The 21486-nt window shown below is 44.1% G+C and overlaps 1 pseudogene; it reads right to left on the bottom strand.

Moving 5' to 3' along the window:
• Positions 1-2662: 2662 nt before the first annotated feature.
• The window catches only part of LOC115180579 (IQ motif and SEC7 domain-containing protein 3-like), a 121047-nt pseudogene continuing 102223 nt past the window's right edge, over positions 2663-21486 (bottom strand).

The following is a 21486-nucleotide window of genomic DNA, read 5'->3' as shown; positions in this document are numbered from 1 at the left end:
TAAAGAGAGACAGACGGAGTGACAGCAGTAGAGACGGAGACAGTGACAGACAGACAGACATAAAGAGAGACAGACGGAGTGACAGCAGTAGAGACGGAGACAGTGACAGACAGACAGACATAAAGAGAGACAGACAGAGTGACAGCAGTAGAGACGGAGACAGTGACAGACAGACAGACATAAACAGAGACAGACGGAGTGACAGCAGTAGAGACGGAGACAGTGACAGACAGACATAAAGAGAGACAGACGGAGTGACAGCAGTAGAGACGGAGACAGTGACAGACAGACAGACATAAAGAGAGACAGACGGAGTGACAGCAGTAGAGACGGAGACAGTGACAGACAGACAGACATAAAGAGAGACAGACAGAGTGACAGCAGTAGAGACGGAGACAGTGACAGACAGACAGACATAAACAGAGACAGACGGAGTGACAGCAGTAGAGACGGAGACAGTGACAGACAGACATAAAGAGAGACAGACAGAGTGACAGCAGTAGAGACGGAGACAGTGACAGACAGACAGACATAAACAGAGACAGACGGAGTGACAGCAGTAGAGACAGAGACAGTGACAGACAGACATAAAGAGAGACAGACGGAGTGACAGCAGTAGAGACGGAGACAGTGACAGACAGACAGACATAAAGAGAGACAGACAGAGTGACAGCAGTAGAGACGGAGACAGTGACAGACAGACAGACATAAAGAGAGACAGACGGAGTGACAGCAGTAGAGACGGAGACAGTGACAGACAGACATAAAGAGAGACAGACGGAGTGACAGCAGTAGAGACGGAGACAGTGACAGACAGACATAAAGAGAGACAGACAGAGTGACAGCAGTAGAGACGGAGACAGTGACAGACAGACAGACATAAAGAGAGACAGACGGAGTGACAGCAGTAGAGACGGAGACAGTGACAGACAGACAGACATAAAGAGAGACAGACGGAGTGACAGCAGTAGAGACGGAGACAGTGACAGACAGACATAAACAGAGACAGACAGAGTGACAGCAGTAGAGACGGAGACAGTGACAGACAGACATAAAGAGAGACAGACGGAGTGACAGCAGTAGAGACGGAGACAGTGACAGACAGACAGACATAAACAGAGACAGACAGAGTGACAGCAGTAGAGACGGAGACAGTGACAGACAGACAGACATAAAGAGAGACAGACGGAGTGACAGCAGTAGAGACGGAGACAGTGACAGACAGACAGACATAAAGAGAGACAGACAGAGTGACAGCAGTAGAGACGGAGACAGTGACAGACAGACAGACATAAACAGAGACAGACAGAGTGACAGCAGTAGAGACGGAGACAGTGACAGACAGACAGACATAAACAGAGACAGACGGAGTGACAGCAGTAGAGACGGAGACAGTGACAGACAGACATAAACAGAGACAGACGGAGTGACAGCAGTAGAGACGGAAACAGTGACAGACAGACATAAACAGAGACAGACAGAGTGACAGCAGTAGAGACGGAGACAGTGACAGACAGACATAAAGAGAGACAGACAGAGTGACAGCAGTAGAGACGGAGACAGTGACAGACAGACATAAAGAGAGACAGACGGAGTGACAGCAGTAGAGACGGAGACAGTGACAGACAGACAGACATAAAGAGAGACAGACAGAGTGACAGCAGTAGAGACGGAGACAGTGACAGACAGACAGACATAAAGAGAGACAGACGGAGTGACAGCAGTAGAGACGGAGACAGTGACAGACAGACATAAAGAGAGACAGACGGAGTGACAGCAGTAGAGACGGAGACAGTGACAGACAGACATAAAGAGAGACAGACAGAGTGACAGCAGTAGAGACGGAGACAGTGACAGACAGACAGACATAAAGAGAGACAGACGGAGTGACAGCAGTAGAGACGGAGACAGTGACAGACAGACAGACATAAAGAGAGACAGACGGAGTGACAGCAGTAGAGACGGAGACAGTGACAGACAGACATAAACAGAGACAGACAGAGTGACAGCAGTAGAGACGGAGACAGTGACAGACAGACATAAAGAGAGACAGACGGAGTGACAGCAGTAGAGACGGAGACAGTGACAGACAGACAGACATAAACAGAGACAGACAGAGTGACAGCAGTAGAGACGGAGACAGTGACAGACAGACAGACATAAAGAGAGACAGACGGAGTGACAGCAGTAGAGACGGAGACAGTGACAGACAGACAGACATAAAGAGAGACAGACAGAGTGACAGCAGTAGAGACGGAGACAGTGACAGACAGACAGACATAAACAGAGACAGACAGAGTGACAGCAGTAGAGACGGAGACAGTGACAGACAGACAGACATAAACAGAGACAGACGGAGTGACAGCAGTAGAGACGGAGACAGTGACAGACAGACATAAACAGAGACAGACGGAGTGACAGCAGTAGAGACGGAGACAGTGACAGACAGACAAAACAGAGACAGACAGACATAAACAGAGACAGACAGAGTGACAGCAGTAGAGACGGAGACAGTGACAGACAGACAGACATAAAGAGAGACAGACAGAGTGACAGCAGTAGAGACGGAGACAGTGACAGACAGACAAAACAGAAAAAGAAGTGGGGGAAAAAGAAGTCCTCTACCTCCTCCCTAGAGTCACTCAACTGGCACCTTATTCCCTATGGGCCCTTGTCTAAAGTAGTGCACTGCATAGGGAATAGGCTGCCATTTGGGACGTACACCTACTCTCTATCGCTCCAATTCCACTCTGCGGTTGATGATGATTGCCTGTCATTCCCACTAGCGACGGCTAAATGTTGTTGTGTCTCCACTGACTGCTTGGTTCTAGAATTCTGCTGCAGCTGTAATCTAGTAGGATGACTGTGCAGAATAGTTTAGTCGTTTTTCAACTTTCTTTCCTCTTGAGAAATAGTAGGGAGTGTTGCGTGTGTCTGTTTTTTCATGTGTGTTTGTGAGTGAGTCTGTGCATGTGTGTGCTTCCTTGCTCCAAACTCAGGTGACCTTTGAGTCACAGTCCAATGGAGAGAAAAAAAGGGATGGAAAAAAAAGAAGTAGCTCATCCAAAATAATGTATGAATCATCCATCCCTCCATCCGCTAAGGAATTCCCTTTCATTTCTCAAAGAGGAGAAATAAACAATAAAAAAATGGAATAGGCCGCCGCAGGCTTATTTACACGAGTGCTAACAATGGGGCGCCTTCGTAGGGGAGGGGAAGATGTCAACTGTATGTGTGTGTGTGTGCCAGTGATTGTGTGTGTGTGTATGTGTTTATGCATTGGCGCTTGACTTTGTCTGAAAATGGGGGTGCAAAAGCTTTTAAAACAGTTTTCCTGCAATTCAAAACTGTTTCTTAACAGGAGGAAGCCATTTTTATGAACAGAACACAACTATTTTTCTTAGGTTTTGCCACAATAAATGATATTGAAAAAGTGTTTTAAAGACTAGATTACTAATCTACTCCCCTGAAAATCCCACCTCAAATAATTCATTGACAAATCTGAAACTGGAGTTTTGCATTTCAATTTCATCATTGATCATGTTCACATAATAATAATATTACAAATATATTATTAATTTATCATTATTATCATCAAACTAGAGTTTTTGGGGCAGCTGTATATATCCATAAATTGCGGCACGGAATGTGCAGTAGAAAGAATAACAGGTAGCTGCAGTAATATGGGTCATATTTGAAAAGACTAGAGCAGAGGCCTTCAACCTTCTTTCATTACAATGTGCGAGCTACTCATATACAGCCTGCATTTGTTGTTATGGTGTAGGCCACATTTGACAAATAGAAACAAAGCACTGCACTGCATTCATCATGGAATTGCATTTTGGTTCTTAAAACCACACATTTTGAACAAAAATGATTCTACTGTTGCCATTCCAATAGTGGCCTTTTGTACAACAACCGTAGTGAGTAGGCTACATACACTGAGTGTACCAAATATTTTGCCCTCAGAACAGCTTCAATTCATCGGTGCATGGACTCTACAAGGTGTCGAAAGTGTTCCACAGGGATGCTGGCCCATGTTGACTCCAATGCTTCCCACAGTTGTGTCAAGTTGGCTGGATGTCCTTTGGGTGGTGGACTGTCCGTGATACACACGGGAAACTGTTGAGCGTGAAAAACCCAGCAGGGTTGCAGACAGTGAAGGCTGCTGAGGAGAGGACGGCTCATAACAAAGACTGTAACGGTGTGAATGGAATGGCATCAAACACCTGGGAACCATGGAAACCATGTGTTTGATGTTTTTGATATCATTCTACTAATTCCGCTCCTGCCATTACCATGAGCCTGTCCTCCCCAATTAAGGTGCCACCAACCTCCTGTGGTTGCAGTTCATGACACACAGGTGAGCCTGGCACCTACTACCATACCCCATTCAAAGGCACTTAAATATTTAGTCTTGCCCATTCACCCTCTGAATGGCACACATACCCAATCCATGTCTCAGTTGTCTATCCTTCTTTAACCTGTCTCCTCCCTTCATCTACACTGACTGAAGTGGATTTAACAGGTGACATCAATAAGGGATCATAGCCTCTTGCCTTTTCATTTTATACACCAGTGGTGCAACTTGTGCTTTCTAACCACACTGAACCAACACAGTGGTGTGCAGGTGTGAAGCAAAACTTTCTAACCACACTGAACCAACACAGTGGTGTGCAGGTGTGAAGCAAAACTTTCTAACCACACTGAACCAAAACAGTGGTGTGCAGGTGTGAAGCAAAACTTTTTAACCACACTGAACCAAAACAGTGGTGTGCAGGTGTGAAGCAAAACTTTCTAACCACACTGAACCAAAACAGTGGTGTGCAGGTGTGAAGCAAAACTTTCTAACCACACTGAACCAACACAGTGGTGTGCAGGTGTGAAGCAAAACGTTCTAACCGCACTGAACCAAAACAGTGGTGTGCAGGTGTGAAGCAAAACTTTCTAACCGCACTGAACCAAAACAGTGGTGTGCAGGTGTGAAGCAAAACTTTCTAACCGCACTGAACCAACACAGTGGTGTGCAGGTGTGAAGCAAAACTTTCTAACCACACTGAACCAAAACAGTGGTGTGTAGGTGTGAAGCAAAACATTCTAACCGCACTGAACCAAAACAGTGGTGTGCAGGTGTGAAGCAAAACTTTCTAACCACACTGAACCAAAACAGTGGTGTGCAGGTGTGAAGCAAAACTTTCTAACCACACTGAACCAACACAGTGGTGTGCAGGTGTGAAGCAAAACTTTCTAACCACACTGAACCAACACAGTGGTGTGCAGGTGTGAAGCAAAACTTTCTAACCACACTGAACCAACACAGTGGTGTGCAGGTGTGAAGCAAAACTTTCTAACCACACTGAACCAAAACAGTGGTGTGCAGGTGTGAAGCAAAACTTTCTAACCACACTGAACCAAAACAGTGGTGTGCAGGTGTGAAGCAAAACGTTCTAACCACACTGAACCAAAACAGTGGTGTGCAGGTGTGAAGCAAAACTTTCTAACCGCACTGAACCAAAACAGTGGTGTGCAGGTGTGAAGCAAAACTTTCTAACCGCACTGAACCAACACAGTGGTGTGCAGGTGTGAAGCAAAACTTTCTAACCACACTGAACCAAAACAGTGGTGTGCAGGTGTGAAGCAAAACTTTCTAACCACACTGAACCAAAACAGTGGTGTGCAGGTGTGAAGCAAAACTTTCTAACCACACTGAACCAAAACAGTGGTGTGCAGGTGTGAAGCAAAACTTTCTAACCACACTGAACCAAAACAGTGGTGTGCAGGTGTGAAGCAAAACTTTCTAACCGCACTGAACCAAAACAGTGGTGTGCAGGTGTGAAGCAAAACTTTCTAACCGCACTGAACCAAAACAGTGGTGTGCAGGTGTGAAGCAAAACTTTCTAACCGCACTGAACCAAAACAGTGGTGTGCAGGTGTGAAGCAAAACTTTCTAACCGCACTGAACCAACACAGTGGTGTGCAGGTGTGAAGCAAAACTTTCTAACCACACTGAACCAAAACAGTGGTGTGCAGGTGTGAAGCAAAACTTTCTAACCACACTGAACCAAAACAGTGGTGTGCAGGTGTGAAGCAAAACTTTCTAACCACACTGAACCAACACAGTGGTGTGCAGGTGTGAAGCAAAACTTTCTAACCACACTGAACCAAAACAGTGGTGTGCAGGTGTGAAGCAAAACTTTCTAACCACACTGAACCAAAACAGTGGTGTGCAGGTGTGAAGCAAAACTTTCTAACCACACTGAACCAACACAGTGGTGTGCAGGTGTGAAGCAAAACTTTCTAACCACACTGAACCAACACAGTGGTGTGCAGGTGTGAAGCAAAACTTTCTAACCACACTGAACCAAAACAGTGGTGTGCAGGTGTGAAGCAAAACTTTCTAACCACACTGAACCAACACAGTGGTGTGCAGGTGTGAAGCAAAACTTTCTAACCACACTGAACCAAAACAGTGGTGTGCAGGTGTGAAGCAAAACTTTCTAACCACACTGAACCAAAACAGTGGTGTGCAGGTGTGAAGCAAAACTTTCTAACCACACTGAACCAACACAGTGGTGTGCAGGTGTGAAGCAAAACTTTCTAACCACACTGAACCAACACAGTGGTGTGCAGGTGTGAAGCAAAACTTTCTAACCACACTGAACCAAAACAGTGGTGTGCAGGTGTGAAGCAAAACTTTCTAACCGCACTGAACCAACACAGTGGTGTGCAGGTGTGAAGCAAAACTTTCTAACCGCACTGAACCAACACAGTGGTGTGTAGGTGTGAAGCAAAACTTTCTAACCGCACTGAACCAAAACAGTGGTGTGCAGGTGTGAAGCAAAACTTTCTAACCGCACTGAACCAAAACAGTGGTGTGCAGGTGTGAAGCAAAACTTTCTAACCGCACTGGACCAAAACAGTGGTGTGCAGGTGTGAAGCAAAACTTTCTAACCGCACTGAACCAAAACAGTGGTGTGCAGGTGTGAAGCAAAACTTTCTAACCGCACTGAACCAAAACAGTGGTGTGCAGGTGTGAAGCAAAACTTTCTAACCGCACAGAACCAAAACAGTGGTGTGCAGGTGTGAAGCAAAACTTTCTAACCACACTGAACCAACACAGTGGTGTGCAGGTGTGAAGCAAAACTTTCTAACCACACTGAACCAAAACAGTGGTGTGCAGGTGTGAAGCAAAACCTTCTAACCACACTGAACCAAAACAGTGTTGTGCAGGTGTGAAGTAAAACTTTCTAACCACACTGAACCAAAACAGTGGTGTGCAGGTGTGAAGCAAAACTTTCTAACCACACTGAACCAAAACAGTGGTGTGCAGGTGTGAAGCAAAACTTTCTAACCACACTGAACCAAAACAGTGGTGTGCAGGTGTGAAGCAAAACTTTCTAACCACACTGAACCAACACAGTGGTGTGCAGGTGTGAAGCAAAACTTTCTAACCACACTGAACCAAAACAGTGGTGTGCAGGTGTGAAGCAAAACTTTCTAACCACACTGAACCAAAACAGTGGTGTGCAGGTGTGAAGCAAAACTTTCTAACCACACTGAACCAAAACAGTGGTGTGCAGGTGTGAAGCAAAACTTTCTAACGACACTGAACCAAAACAGTGGTGTGCAGGTGTGAAGCAAAACTTTCTAACCACACTGAACCAAAACAGTGGTGTGCAGGTGTGAAGCAAAACTTTCTAACTGCACTGAACCAAAACAGTGGTGTGCAAGTGTGAAGCAAAACTTTCTAACCGCACTGAACCAAAACAGTGGTGTGCAGGTGTGAAGCAAAACTTTCTAACCGCACTGAACCAAAACAGTGGTGTGCAGGTGTGAAGCAAAACTTTCTAACCGCACTGAACCAAAACAGTGGTGTGCAAGTGTGAAGCAAAACTTTCTAACCGCACTGAACCAACACAGTGGTGTGCAGGTGTGAAGCAAAACTTTCTAACCGCACTGAACCAAAACAGTGGTGTGCAGGTGTGAAGCAAAACTTTCTAACCGCACTGAACCAAAACAGTGGTGTGCAGGTGTGAAGCAAAACTTTCTAACCACACTGAACCAAAACAGTGGTGTGCAGGTGTGAAGGAAAACGTTCTAACCACACTGAACCAACACAGTGGTGTGCAGGTGTGAAGCAAAAATTTCTAACCACACTGAACCAAAACAGTGGTGTGCAGGTGTGAAGCAAAACTTTCTAACCGCACTGAACCAAAACAGTGGTGTGCAGGTGTGAAGCAAAACTTTCTAACCGCACTGAACCAAAACAGTGGTGTGCAGGTGTGAAGCAAAACTTTCTAACCAAAAACATTCATCTTGTGGTGACGGGGTGAAAAATGCTATCTGGTAATTATTATATCAGGTTCCCATGTGTGTGAGATGGTGTGTGCATTCTAATGTGTGTGTGTGTGTGTGTGTGTGTGTGTGTGTGTGTGTGTGTGTGTGTGTGTGTGTGTGGGTGTGGGTGTGTGTGCGTGCGCACATGCATCCGTGCTAGTGTGTATGCATGTGTGTGTGTGACTTCCCTAAAGCAAACAGACAAACTGGCAAAACACACACACAAGCACTCACAAACACCACTCTCCTCCCCATCTCTTCTGCCTGGCTGCTTTCAGGAGAGCTGCCCTCTCCTTTGTCCAGAGTGTTTGGCTGCAGTGCACCAGAGAACACTAACAAAAGGTCAGTGGTCAGGGTCTCTGTCAGGAATCAGACTGGGAGACAAACACAGACATGCCAACCCTGTCCAACTTTTTAGAGTACCTGCGCGCCCGGCAAACTGAAGATTCAACTCGCGCGCATAGCATGCGCCGATATTGGGTTTTCTCCCCTCCCCACGCTCGTTGTTTGTGAGTCTGATCGCAATTATAGAATTGTACCAAATCAAGTCCATACAAGGTTGGAATACTTTCTTCCCTGACAGCATTCCACACACACATGGTAAACGTCACTAACACGATGGAAATAGAAAGAACACACAAAGGGCCTTTATTATTGGAGCTTTTAAAATTGTATTAAACAAATAATAACAAGTTATTGTTTAGATACAAAATGTACAAACGTCTTATCCCCGATTTAAAAAAGCTGCTCTGTCTGTTTCAGTCTCCGCACTCTCGTCGTCTGGCATAGCTTTACTGACTGGCTGCAACAATGATTTGCTAAATTAGCTGCTATTTTGTTATTGAGCCCGGGTTGGGGCGAAGAGAGGGACGGAACCTACACTATTACATATGGGAACCTATGCTTACTTGTTTTTCATGAGCACACGTGCTTAGACAAACATTATGGATCACACCTGATTCAGTTCAGTTCTCTGAAAAGGTATTTACAAAACAGAAATAAAATATTCATACTGATAAGTACAGAACATATAAAAAAAATATATGTTTTGTGGAATTAGCACAGACTGGCAGTATGTTTATACCATTACATGTACAGTGTAGAATGGAGATAATTATCTCTAATGTTTTTCTTAGCACACACCCCAAAGTTTAGTCTCTATAATAGAGGAACGCTTGTCACCTCTCAAACAGGGCCAGTTCAATCACTAGGGCCAGCTCACAAGTATTGGCTTTTTAGACACGGTTCCTAATCAACACTAAAAGCAAAATCCTTTTGAAAACATAAAAACAAAAACAAACAATCGCATCGACACAGACCGCAAATTGGCTACACAAAGCTTAACCGCAAAGGGAATCTGAACGCTGTTCGCTAGAAGAGTCCGCTGTTTCAGCCTATGTAAAGGTGCCTATAGTATTTCTTTGCAGCCCATACATCATTTCAGATTTTCAAAATTGATAAAATCTCAAATCTAGTGCAATGGCATGTTAGAAGCATTGCCTCTATAGCTTGATACCGGGCACTCATCCATTCTTCATCGCGCAGTCTTCTAAACTCCCGACTCCATTTAATGCCAACATGGTTATATTTATTTTTGATTATACTTTTTGTAATGCTTTTTGTGACGTGGATCATAGTTACAGTCTATCAGGTTGCGTGATTATCGTAATGTTGGGTGGAAAAAACAACTAATGAAACTCATAATGAAATATCACACTCGCACAAATGCGACCAGTTATTTTTCGCATTTGCATTTAATATCTTTCAGTAGCAAATGCGAGTGAACTGCTGTCACTTTAGAGCCCACTGAATGTCCATCTTGTGTTCGCTAACGTTAGCTTGAAACAATTAGTGTTTACCTTTCCACAGCTCACAGAGTCGAAAATAGATGTGTCCATGTGTTTATGTACAGCTGACAGTCGGCAAACTCAGCATCACAACAAACAGGAGGGTAGACACCGGGTAGCTACGTCCAATAATGACGTATTCATCTCCATGTCCGTTGACACAAACTCAGTACATGTCTGTGTGTTGCAGCTCGAGAATCGGGGTGTTAGATTTACTCAGAGGATATATTTTTTATTAAAATGTAAAACAAATACAAAATAAAAATAAGGCCCTATTCATTTCTGCGTACTTTTAACTCGCACCTTGTACCTGCGTACACGGACAGATAATTGCGTAGTTGGTATGCAAAATGCGTGCATGTTGGCAGGTCTGCAAACAACAAGGTGCCTGCCTGGCTAGAACCAACACTTCACCTGGACATAGGCTCAATCCGTACCCCAAGGCAGAAAGTATAAAAGGTTTGAGTGATAGAGGAAGGGCTCTCTGATAGGGGTATCCAATATTACGAAACTTCCCCTTAGCCTATCTAACCGTTTCAGATCTAGAAAAACATCTAGGGGTAGGGGTTGATTTGTGAATCAGTATGCCTGTTTAAAAAAGTCTGTGTGCCCTGTATGGCCGTTTTTCTCTCCTTAGTATTGGTCAGTAAGCCCCAACAGCACTGTTTCTTCCTGATTGCTTATCTCTTTTGGACCCCAGGCCTCTAGTAAAGCACCCTTTGCTGGCGCTAACAGGAAAGAATTAGCAAAGCTGCAGCTGGCTCAAAACAGAGCAGCACGCCTTGCACATACAGAACTAACATCAACAATATGCGTGCTAGTATTTCCTGGTTGAGGATTGACAAGAGATTACTGCTTCTCTTGTTTCTATGAGAAATATTAGTGGTGGAAATTCCAGATTGTCTGCATAATCAAATAACATTTAGCTCAGACACCCATACATACCCCACAAGACATGTCACCAGGGGTCTCTTCACAGTCCCCAAGACATGCCACCAGGGGTCTCGTCACAGTCCCCAAGACATGCCACCAGGGGTCTCTTCACAGTCCCCAAGACATGCCACCAGGGGTCTCTTCACAGTCCCCGAGACATGCCACCAGGGGTCTCTTCACAGTCCCTGAGACATGCCACCAGGAGTCTCTTCACAGTCCCCAAGACATGCCACCAGGGGTTTCTTCACAGTCCCCAAGACATACCACCAGGGGTCTCTTCACAGTCCCTGAGACATGTCACCAGGGGTCTCTTCACAGTCCCCAAGACATGCCACCAGGGGTCTCTTCACAGTCCTCAAGACATGTCACCAGGGGTCTCTTCACAGTCCCCAAGACATGCCACCAGGAGTCTCTTCACAGTCCTTGAGACATGCCACCAGGGGTCTCTTCACAGTCCCTGAGACATGCCACCAGGGGTCTCTTCACAGTCCCCAAGACATGCCACCAGGGGTCTCTTCACAGTCCCTGAGACATGTCACCAGGGGTCTCTTCACAGTCCCCAAGACATGCCACCAGGGGTCTCTTCACAGTCCTCAAGACATGTCACCAGGGGTCTCTTCACAGTCCCCAAGACATGCCACCAGGGGTCTCTTCACAGTCCCTGAGACATGCCACCAGGGGTCTCTTCACAGTCCCTGAGACATGCCACCAGGAGTCTCTTCACAGTCCCCAAGACATGCCACCAGGGGTCTCTTCACAGTCCCCAAGACATGCCACCAGGGGTCTCTTCACAGTCCCTGAGACATGTCACCAGGGGTCTCTTCACAGTCCCCAAGACATGCCACCAGGGGTCTCTTCACAGTCCTCAAGACATGTCACCAGGGGTCTCTTCACAGTCCCCAAGTCCAAAACAAATTCACGGCAACATACAGTATTATACAGCCATGATCACATGGAACTATCTTCCATCTCCATTTACTCAGCAAACAGCAAAATAACCTTGATTAAACAACATCTCATGGAACAGAGGGGACTGTGAGGGGACACACACACACACACACACACACACACACACACACACACACACATACACTTTTAGTTGTATATGGTTGTATTTTAAATGTGTGTGACTGTCCTTGTCTATCAGTGAATCAGTGTTTTGTTACTTGTCATGTTTAGTGTTTTTTGTGGAACCCAGGAAGAGTAGCTTCTGCCTCTGCTAAAGATAATGGGGATCCTTATAACCAAATAATAAACAATTAAACACAAATATGTACACATGCACACACACTCAGGCAGACATGCACACACACTCAGGCAGACATGCACACACACACTCAGGCAGACATGCACAAACACTCAGGCAGACATGCACAAACACTCAGGCAGACATGCACACACACTCAGGCAGACATGCACACACACACAGGCAGACATGCACACACACTCAGGCAGACATGCACACACACGCAGGCAGACATGCACACACACGCAGGCAGACATGCACACACACACACTCAGGCAGACATGCACACACACACACTCAGGCAGACATGCACACACACACACTCAGGCAGACATGCACACACACACACTCAGGCAGACATGCACACACACACACTCAGGCAGACATGCACACACACACACTCAGGCAGACATGCACACACACACACTCAGGCAGACATGCACACACACACACTCAGGCAGACATGCACACACACACACTCAGGCAGACATGCACACACACACACACTCAGGCAGACATGCACACACACACACTCAGGCAGACATGCACACACACACACTCAGGCAGACATGCACACACACACACTCAGGCAGACATGCACACACACACACTCAGGCAGACATGCACACACACACTCAGGCAGACATGCACACACACTCAGGCAGACATGCACACACACTCAGGCAGACATGCACACACACTCAGGCAGACATGCACACACACACACTCAGGCAGACATGCACACACACACACTCAGGCAGACATGCACACACACGCAGGCAGACATGCACACACACACTCAGGCAGACATGCACACACACTCAGGCAGACATGCACACACACTCAGGCAGACATGCACAAACACTCAGGCAGACATGCACACACACACTGGGGCAGACATGCACACACACTCAGGCAGACATGCACACACACGCAGGCAGACATGCACACACACTCAGGCAGACATGCACACACACAAGCACATACACACGTCCCGAGTCCCCCAGGCAGAATATAAACACAACCGTTCCCTGACTCTTGTTTTTTAGAAACGCATCAGAACAGAGTGTATGATCTCAGTATTAGCAGCATACATAATTGTATCTTTGGTGTAGTCATTGATGTTAGAGATACAGTAATGTAATTTGTAAGGGTACTAGGAGGAATATGAGCATGAACAGTTTGGTTATGTAATGACATCAACGTATACAAAGACATGCACACACAGACACATGCATGTACACACAGACACATGCATGCACACACAGACACATGCATGTACACACAGACACATGCACACATAGACAGACAGATAAACTGTTGACATCTTCCTCTCCCCATTGTTTGCACTCGTGTAAATAAGCCTGCGGCACCCTGATTCCATTTTAGTTTTCTCCTTTTTGAAAAATGAAAGAGAATTTCTGTGCGGATGGAGGGACGGGTGATTCATACATTATTTTGCATGAGCTGTTTCTTTTTTTCCCCCTTCCATCTTCACCTGAGTTTGGAGTAACGGAGCACACACACACACACACACACACACACACACACACACACACACACACACACACACACACACACACACACACAGTACTCACATTCTATGCGTATCTGTTCCATCTCTGACACCTCAGCAATGGACTCCTTCAGATCTTCTAGAAACTTGAGCAGCTCCTCAGCGCTCTGGGCACAAAAGTTGAGCACCTGCTTCTTGTCTGAGCCAAAGGGTGAGATGATGGTGATGCCATGGGGGTAGTCTGAGGAGGAGAGATGAGAAGGAGATCACTTTTTTTACATATTACTGTTTTGCTAATAAGAAGGATGAAACACTATCGCCAAATGTCTTGCTCATATCGATATCCAATGATATTGGTTTCCACCACTAATAGTTACATATTTCAATAGACCCAGACTGGCTAAAGGCATGTTTACCAAAACGTTGGTCAAATAGATTCATGAACTAGTTTGTGGAGTATTCAAGGATGTAACTGTGCTGGAATTTCTTTTCAGAATACCAAGTATGATGGTTTAAATCACTAAACAGAGATGAGTCCCCCCAAAGCAAAAGAAAGGCTTGATACATCACAGCCAGGTAACTAAAGAATGAACAATTTTCTCACATCTTGAACTGACACAGTAGCTACAGAAAATATCAGAATGCTTCTTTCTCCTTCCCCAAAGAAGGGAATGAGGCAAAAGAGCCAATAAATTCATTGGGGAAATAAGATTAGTCTCGACTGTTTTCTGTTTTCATTTCTCACTATCCGTGCTCCGGCGCGCCTCGCTCTCCCGTTCGCTCTTTTAAATGGCACTTTGAGGATGGAGGCACTGCATCTTTCATGCCCGAGGCGTGAAGAAAAGAATATCCCTGTATGATAGATTTCATATGAAAATATCACCTGCCTGGCTGAATGCAGAGTGGTGGGAGGATCAGCAGGAGAAACTGGATAGGGGGCCGTATCCAAACTCCCCTTTTTCCAATAACCCTGCGCGACCGGGTCTGATTCCATTATCAAAACATACATTTCTTCTCCCTGCCAAATCCCCATGAGTATAACTCAATCCTTCTGGGCTGGCTTGCTTTCAATCGCACAACCTGTGTTGATACTGATACAATCCATGCAAATATGTTGGTTTGGCAGTTACATGTATGCATGCATGTATGTATTATGTATGCATGTATGTATGTAGGTATGCATGTAAAAATGTGCTTAACAAGTCACATAATAAATTGTATGGACTCACTTTGTGTACAATAATAGTGTTTAACGTGATTTTTTTATGACTCAGTTGAACAGTGAATTTCAAACACAGATTCAACAACAAAGATCAGGAAGGGTTTCCAATGCCTCGCAAAGAAGGGCACCTATTGGTAGATCTCCCTTTGATCATGGTGAAGTTTTTAATCACACTTTGGGTGGTGTATCAATACACCCAGTCACTACAAAGATGCAGGCGTCCTTCCTAACTCAGATGTCGGAGTGGAAGGAAAACGTTGAGAGATTTCACCATGAGGCCAATGGTGACTTTAAAACAGTTACCTCCAAAATACTAACCTAAATGACAGAGTGAAAAGAAGGAAGCCTGTACAGAATAAAAATATTGAAAAACATGCATCCTGTTTGCAATAAGGTACTAAAGTAAAACTGCAAAAAAAATGTGACGAAGAAATGTACTTTATGTCCGTTATATTTGCTGCAAATCCGACACATCACTGAGTACCACTCTTCATATTTTCAGACATGGTGGTGACTGCATCATGTTATGGGTATGCTTGTCATCGGCAAGGACTAGGGAGTTTTTTTTATAGAAAAAGAAATGGAATAGAGCTAAGCGCAGGCAAAATCCTAGAGGAAAACCTGGTTCAGTCTGATTTCCAACAGACACTGGGAGATAAATCCACCTTTCAGCACGACAATAACCTGAAACTCAAGGCCAAATATACACTGGAGTTGCTTAACATAGTGATATTGAATGTTCCTGAGTGGCCAAGTTACAGTATTGACTTAAATTGTCTTGAAAATCTATGGCAATACCTGAAAATGGTTGTCTAGCAATGATCAACAACCAATTTGACAGCGCTTGAAGCATTTTGAAAAGTATAATGGGCAAATTTTGTACAATGTAGGTGTGCAAAACTCATAGACTTACCCAGAAGGTCTCACAGCTGTAAACGCTGCCAAAGGGGATTCTAACATGTATTGACTCATGGTTGTGAATAATTATGTAAATGAGATACTTTTGTATATCATTTTCAATACATTTGCAAAAATGTCTAAAAACATGTTTTCACTTTGTCAATATGGGGTATTGTGTGTTGATGGATGAGAAATGTTTTTATTTAATCCATTTTTAATTAAGGCTGTAACAACAAATTGTGGAATAATTCAAGGGGTACGAATACTTTCTGAAGGTACTGTATGTACGCATGCATGTATGTATGTGACCCATGTGAGAATCAAAACCATAACCTTGCGGTTGGCTATGTAATATGTTGGTTTAGTAGAGGCTTTTTATCCAAATGAATGGAGTTATGCATAATGTACATAAATCAAGGCTAACACAATGTATTCTGGGTACTCTATGTGACTGGGGTTGCTAGCACCATTTGTCTGCTTCATTCCCCTTTATCTGTTTTCACTACATTCTCCCGCTCTCTCTCCCTCCCACCGTTTATTTCCCTCCTCTCTTTGCTTCTGTCCTCCTCTATGACAGTGGTGTAAATGTCTCAAAAAGGGATGTACTTTGAAGGATCTACTTGCAGATCAAGATAACATATTTCTGCATGGCTTACTGATTGTTTCACTTTGAGTTGCCATGGCAACATTGGTTAAGAAAAAGTGTCCGTCCCTCACTCTGTCTCATTCTCCCAGTCTCTCTCTCTCTCCCAGTCTCTCTCTCTCTCCCAGTCTCTCTCTCTCTCCTTTGGAGGGTGAGTAGTGATGCTGGTGTTAGGTGACTTACACTCGTTCTCAAACAGTGTGAAGTGCATGCCCAGGAGGCCCAGGGCTTTACAGAAGGTGTAGGCTGCTGAACTCTTCTTCTTCGGACACAGCTTCAGGATCTGCGGGTAAAAAGCCACGTATCTTAAAATAGCTAGGTGAGACAACCACATATCACACTCGTAGTAAGTGCATTTTTCCTCAATAAATACGTTTTTAGCAAAGACGGAGATGTCAATCATAACATCAAAATAAGAACCTATTCAGGATGTCTTCTGTTCCACTTTAAAAACATATTAGTGTGGTTTTATGGACACAGATCGATCCTAATCCTGGACTTAAAAGGCATTTTCAAGATTCTCTATTGAGCTTGCTTTTTATTCCAGGACTAAACTGTGACTGGAAAACAGCCCTAAAGAGCATAACAAACATAGGTAGCTTAGAGGTTAGAGAAGTATCCAAAAGGATGTGGGCAAGCCCCATCCACCACCCTTGTGCCCTTGAGCAAGACACTTGTTGTGTCTTGCTCACAAAAACGTGTTGTGGGAGCAGAGTAAACTGTGTTTCCATTGTAACAGATGGGCAGCAATTATTATTCTCTTCTATTATTGTCAAAGCCTTTCTCTGCAATCTCAGTCAGCACTGTAGGAGTTATTGTCAGGTTAGGGTTGGGTTTAGGTGATGGTTGGGGTTAAGGTTTCAAGCCATGCTTTCAACAGGCTTTGAAGTTTGCTTCATATTGGTGTTTCCTGTTGAAGGCGCTGGAGAAAAAGCCATTCAAGTCTCAATGTAACCTCCGTGATAAAATAAAGGATAAAAAATCCATCATCGGTCGGAGAGGATCAACACAGCATATTCATATCATCCTACTAATAACCTTCAGAGAGACAATTTACTACAATATAGATTTCTCTCTGAGACAAATCCAGTTTCCAGTGAAAGTGACATAACAGCACAGCAACTTTTTATATTTTTTCAAGGATGTGTTTGTGAGTGTGTGGGGGAAAACAGCTATGCCTTATGGGTAGAGATATAATGAGGGAAATAATGAGAGAGATAGAGAGAGAGAGAGAGAGCGAGAGAACGAGAGAGCGAGAGAGCAAGAGAGAGAGAAGCTCTCATACAATATATAAATACCACAGATAGAGAAAGATGAGAGTATCTTCTCAGTGCTGATACTGCAGGGCCGTGTTGGTAAGCCGCCATATTAAACCAATGCATCACCGTGACACATCCACCGCTGCAGACGAGTGTTGGAATCTCAAGAATAATGATTAACTCGTAAAGAAGAACCCCCTTACGATTCATTTCACACAGTAAAATAAATATGAAAATTGCAAACTTATCACAGACCCTAGACCCTACTCTCTGCGTAGTCGTGAGAAACAAGGTCTCGCAGGAAACCGCCCTCTTAATTACGTGTAATTGCGTAAACCTCGAGAGTGCGTCCTCATTTTTTTTTCACGCTCACAAAATGAGGTTCAGCGATTGAAGTAATTATGACATTCTCTTTGTGCCGAATCAACAGTTTTCCGCCAAGATGTCGCAAGAGGATTTTTTTCTGGCCTGGCAAAGAATAAGCATTTTCAAAACTCCCCTCCTCCCTTCGGGGCACAATTACTTTTCGACGGCAGCGCTGGCAGCAGAGAAACACTTTCATTTTTATTTTCTCTCCCCCAGTTTTTGTTCGAGACAGATGAGAACTAGTGGAATTATGGGAGTAGTTTAATACTTCACAGAGATAACATTTGGAGTTGCCCTAATGGTTGTATTAACTATAATAGACATTTAATCTATGATTAACTCCGAGGCCCATTCGATGGGACCTTGACCAAATGAAGGACTGAAGCTTGGACTTCATTACTGACCCCAGCAGTTATTTTCTTTCTCTAGGCTTGAGTTTATAAGTTCACTGCGGACTCCGTTTAACCTACTGTACCATCTGTTATTTAAGAAATGAGTCATGAAACAAAATAGAAACTAGGGACGAAGTCTTCAGAAAATGGTTCCCTGTTAGAGACTTCCTGGGTATTACATGACTTGAATATGTGTGGCAGAGAATACAAGCTGCTTTATATGACTGTGGGCTACCACACTTCACAAGTTGACTACAACCAAGTTGATAGTGAGGTAATCTCTGTATAGTTTGGAAATGCTACTACTTTAGGTCAGGTGACACCACACTTCCCGAAAACAATTTTGGCGCAAATCAATTAAATCCAAACACGTAGACATTTGCAGTACTATAATCCCATAACAATGTCCCCCTATAATCCTCAGAGGGGTGTAGTAAGTTTATCATCCTTTCCGAAGACAATACTAGATTTCCCACAATCCGTTGCAGAGTCAGTCCGGTGACAGGGAGTCTTACCACGATAAGGTCATTGAAGAGGAAGACTTCTCTCTGGTGGGCTGCCTGTTTCTGGGCCTTGTTGACGTCCGTCACCTCAAACAGACGGCTACAACACACCAATCTTCTGTGGGGAACAGACAGAACCTACAGAGAAAGGGAGAGAGCCAGATATTGACTTTAGAACAAATTTTATTGGAACAATCCAATTTATTTACATAGCTAATTCAATGGCAATTCAAAAATACAATACTCTGAAGAGTGAGAGAAAGAGGGAAAGATAAAAACAGAAAAAGTTTAAGGGAAAGTGGTGATATCACTCCACCACCTTTCATTGGCGTCCTCCATGATCTCACAGATGCACAATGATGCGCTACCTTGTTCTACTGTAGGCTGCAACAAAATTACACCGCTGAGCTATCACTCTCCTGTCAATAACTGCCTCTATAAATCCAAAGGATTCTGCTACATAAGGTCTTATTGATGAATTCTGCTCAGGCACAGATTGGACAGTTATGCCCGTTAAAAATGACCATGAAGCCTGCTTCTTAGAACACTTCACATTTTCAGAGATGAAAGATAGGAGAGAATGGACAGAGGGAGAACAGAAAGAAGGGATAAACTGATGCCGTTGGCGAGCCAAAGCAGGGGGAGCGAGAGAGACAAAAAGAGAGAGAGGAAGAGGGAGAGAGAGAGAGAAAGAAAGAAAGAAAGAAAGAAAGAAAGAAAGAAAGAAAGAAAGAAAGAAAGAGAGAGAGAGATGAAAGGTAGAGAGAGAGTGTTGTTGATTAAGGGTGTCTTGGCCATGGCCCATCGATTTCTCTGTACTCCATTGACACCCTTTAAGAGAGGCTCTGATCTTTTAGCCTGCAAGGGGTTTTCTAAAGTACACTGAACCTCACAGACAAGCTCAAGTTGTTCCTCTTTTTCCCTCTGTGTCTCACACTTGGCAATAGTTACATCTTCCCCCTCTCATTCTCTTTCTGCCCCTCTCTTGCTCTCTTGTTCTCTTTTCTCTTATAGTGGAAGAAAAAAACGAGCAACACAATAAATAGAGAGTGATGAACTGAAAAGGTGAGTGATGTTTGGAGTAACAGTTCAAGTGACTTTTTGGGCAAACCGACCAAATTCATATAGAAATGTGAGTTATAGATCTGTCCTCATTGAAAGCAAGTATAAGAAGAGGTAGATCTTTTTTATGTGCACTATTTCTACGCTTCCCGTACTTCAGTTTAGTTTTTGCGTCTTTTACTTTCGGTTTTGTGCACCAGCTTCAAACAGCTGAAAATACAATATTTTGGGTTATGGAAAATATATTTCACAGCGGTTTAGATGGTACAATGATTCTCTACACTATACATTCTTATTCTTTCACATAAACGGAAATTAGGCAAACTATTAGAATTTTAGCAACCAGGAAATGGTGGAGCAATGTTTGCATGCATATTTAAAGGTGCAATCTATAACTAAAATGTTTGGTCAAAAGTGTTGAACTTGTTTGGATATTCAGTTAACTGCCAAAATAATGGAAACACTTGAGTAAATGAGGGATACAAAGTATATTGAAAGCAGGTGCTTCCACAGAGGTGTGGTTCCTTAGTTAATTAAGCAATTAACATCCCATCATGCTTAGGGTCATGTATAGAAATGCTAGGCAGGCCATTATTTTGGTTACCATGGCTACACCACATAGGATGACAATGCCCCCATCCACAGGGCATGAGTGGTCACTGGATGGTTTGATGAGCATGAAAACGATGTAAACCATATGCCATGGCTGTCTCAGTCACCAGATCTCAACCCAATTGAACACTTATGGGAGATTCTAGAGCAGTGCCTGAGACAGTGTTTTCCACCACCATCCACAAAACACCAAATTATGGAATTTCTCGTGGAAGAATAGTGTCGCTGTCACAGGCGTCGCAGTGAACAGACCAAGGCGCAGCGTGTTGAGTGCTCATTCTTGAATACTTTAATGAGTAACACTTACAAAATAACAAAAAAACGACCAACAGTTCCGTCAGGTACAATAACTAAACTGAAAACAACCACCCACAAAACCCAACGGAAAACAGGCTGCCTAAGTATGGCTTCCAATCAGAGACAACGAAAGACACCTGCCTCTGATTGGAAACCATACTCGGCCACACATGGAAAATGAAACATAGAAACAGAAAACTAGAACAAATTCCCCTAGAAACAAACCAACCCCAAAACACACAAAACAACCCCCCTGCCACGCCCTGACCATACTACTATGGCAAAATGACCCTTTTCACTGGTCAGTACGTGACAGTCGCATCCCTCCAATAGAGTTCCAGACACTTGTAG

The sequence above is a fragment of the Salmo trutta genome, chromosome 40, assembly GCF_901001165.1.
Source record: "Salmo trutta chromosome 40, fSalTru1.1, whole genome shotgun sequence".
Classification (NCBI taxonomy): Eukaryota; Metazoa; Chordata; class Actinopteri; order Salmoniformes; family Salmonidae; genus Salmo; species Salmo trutta.
Note: the sequence above shows the minus strand (reverse complement) of the source record. Positions and strands in the feature narration are given on the sequence as shown.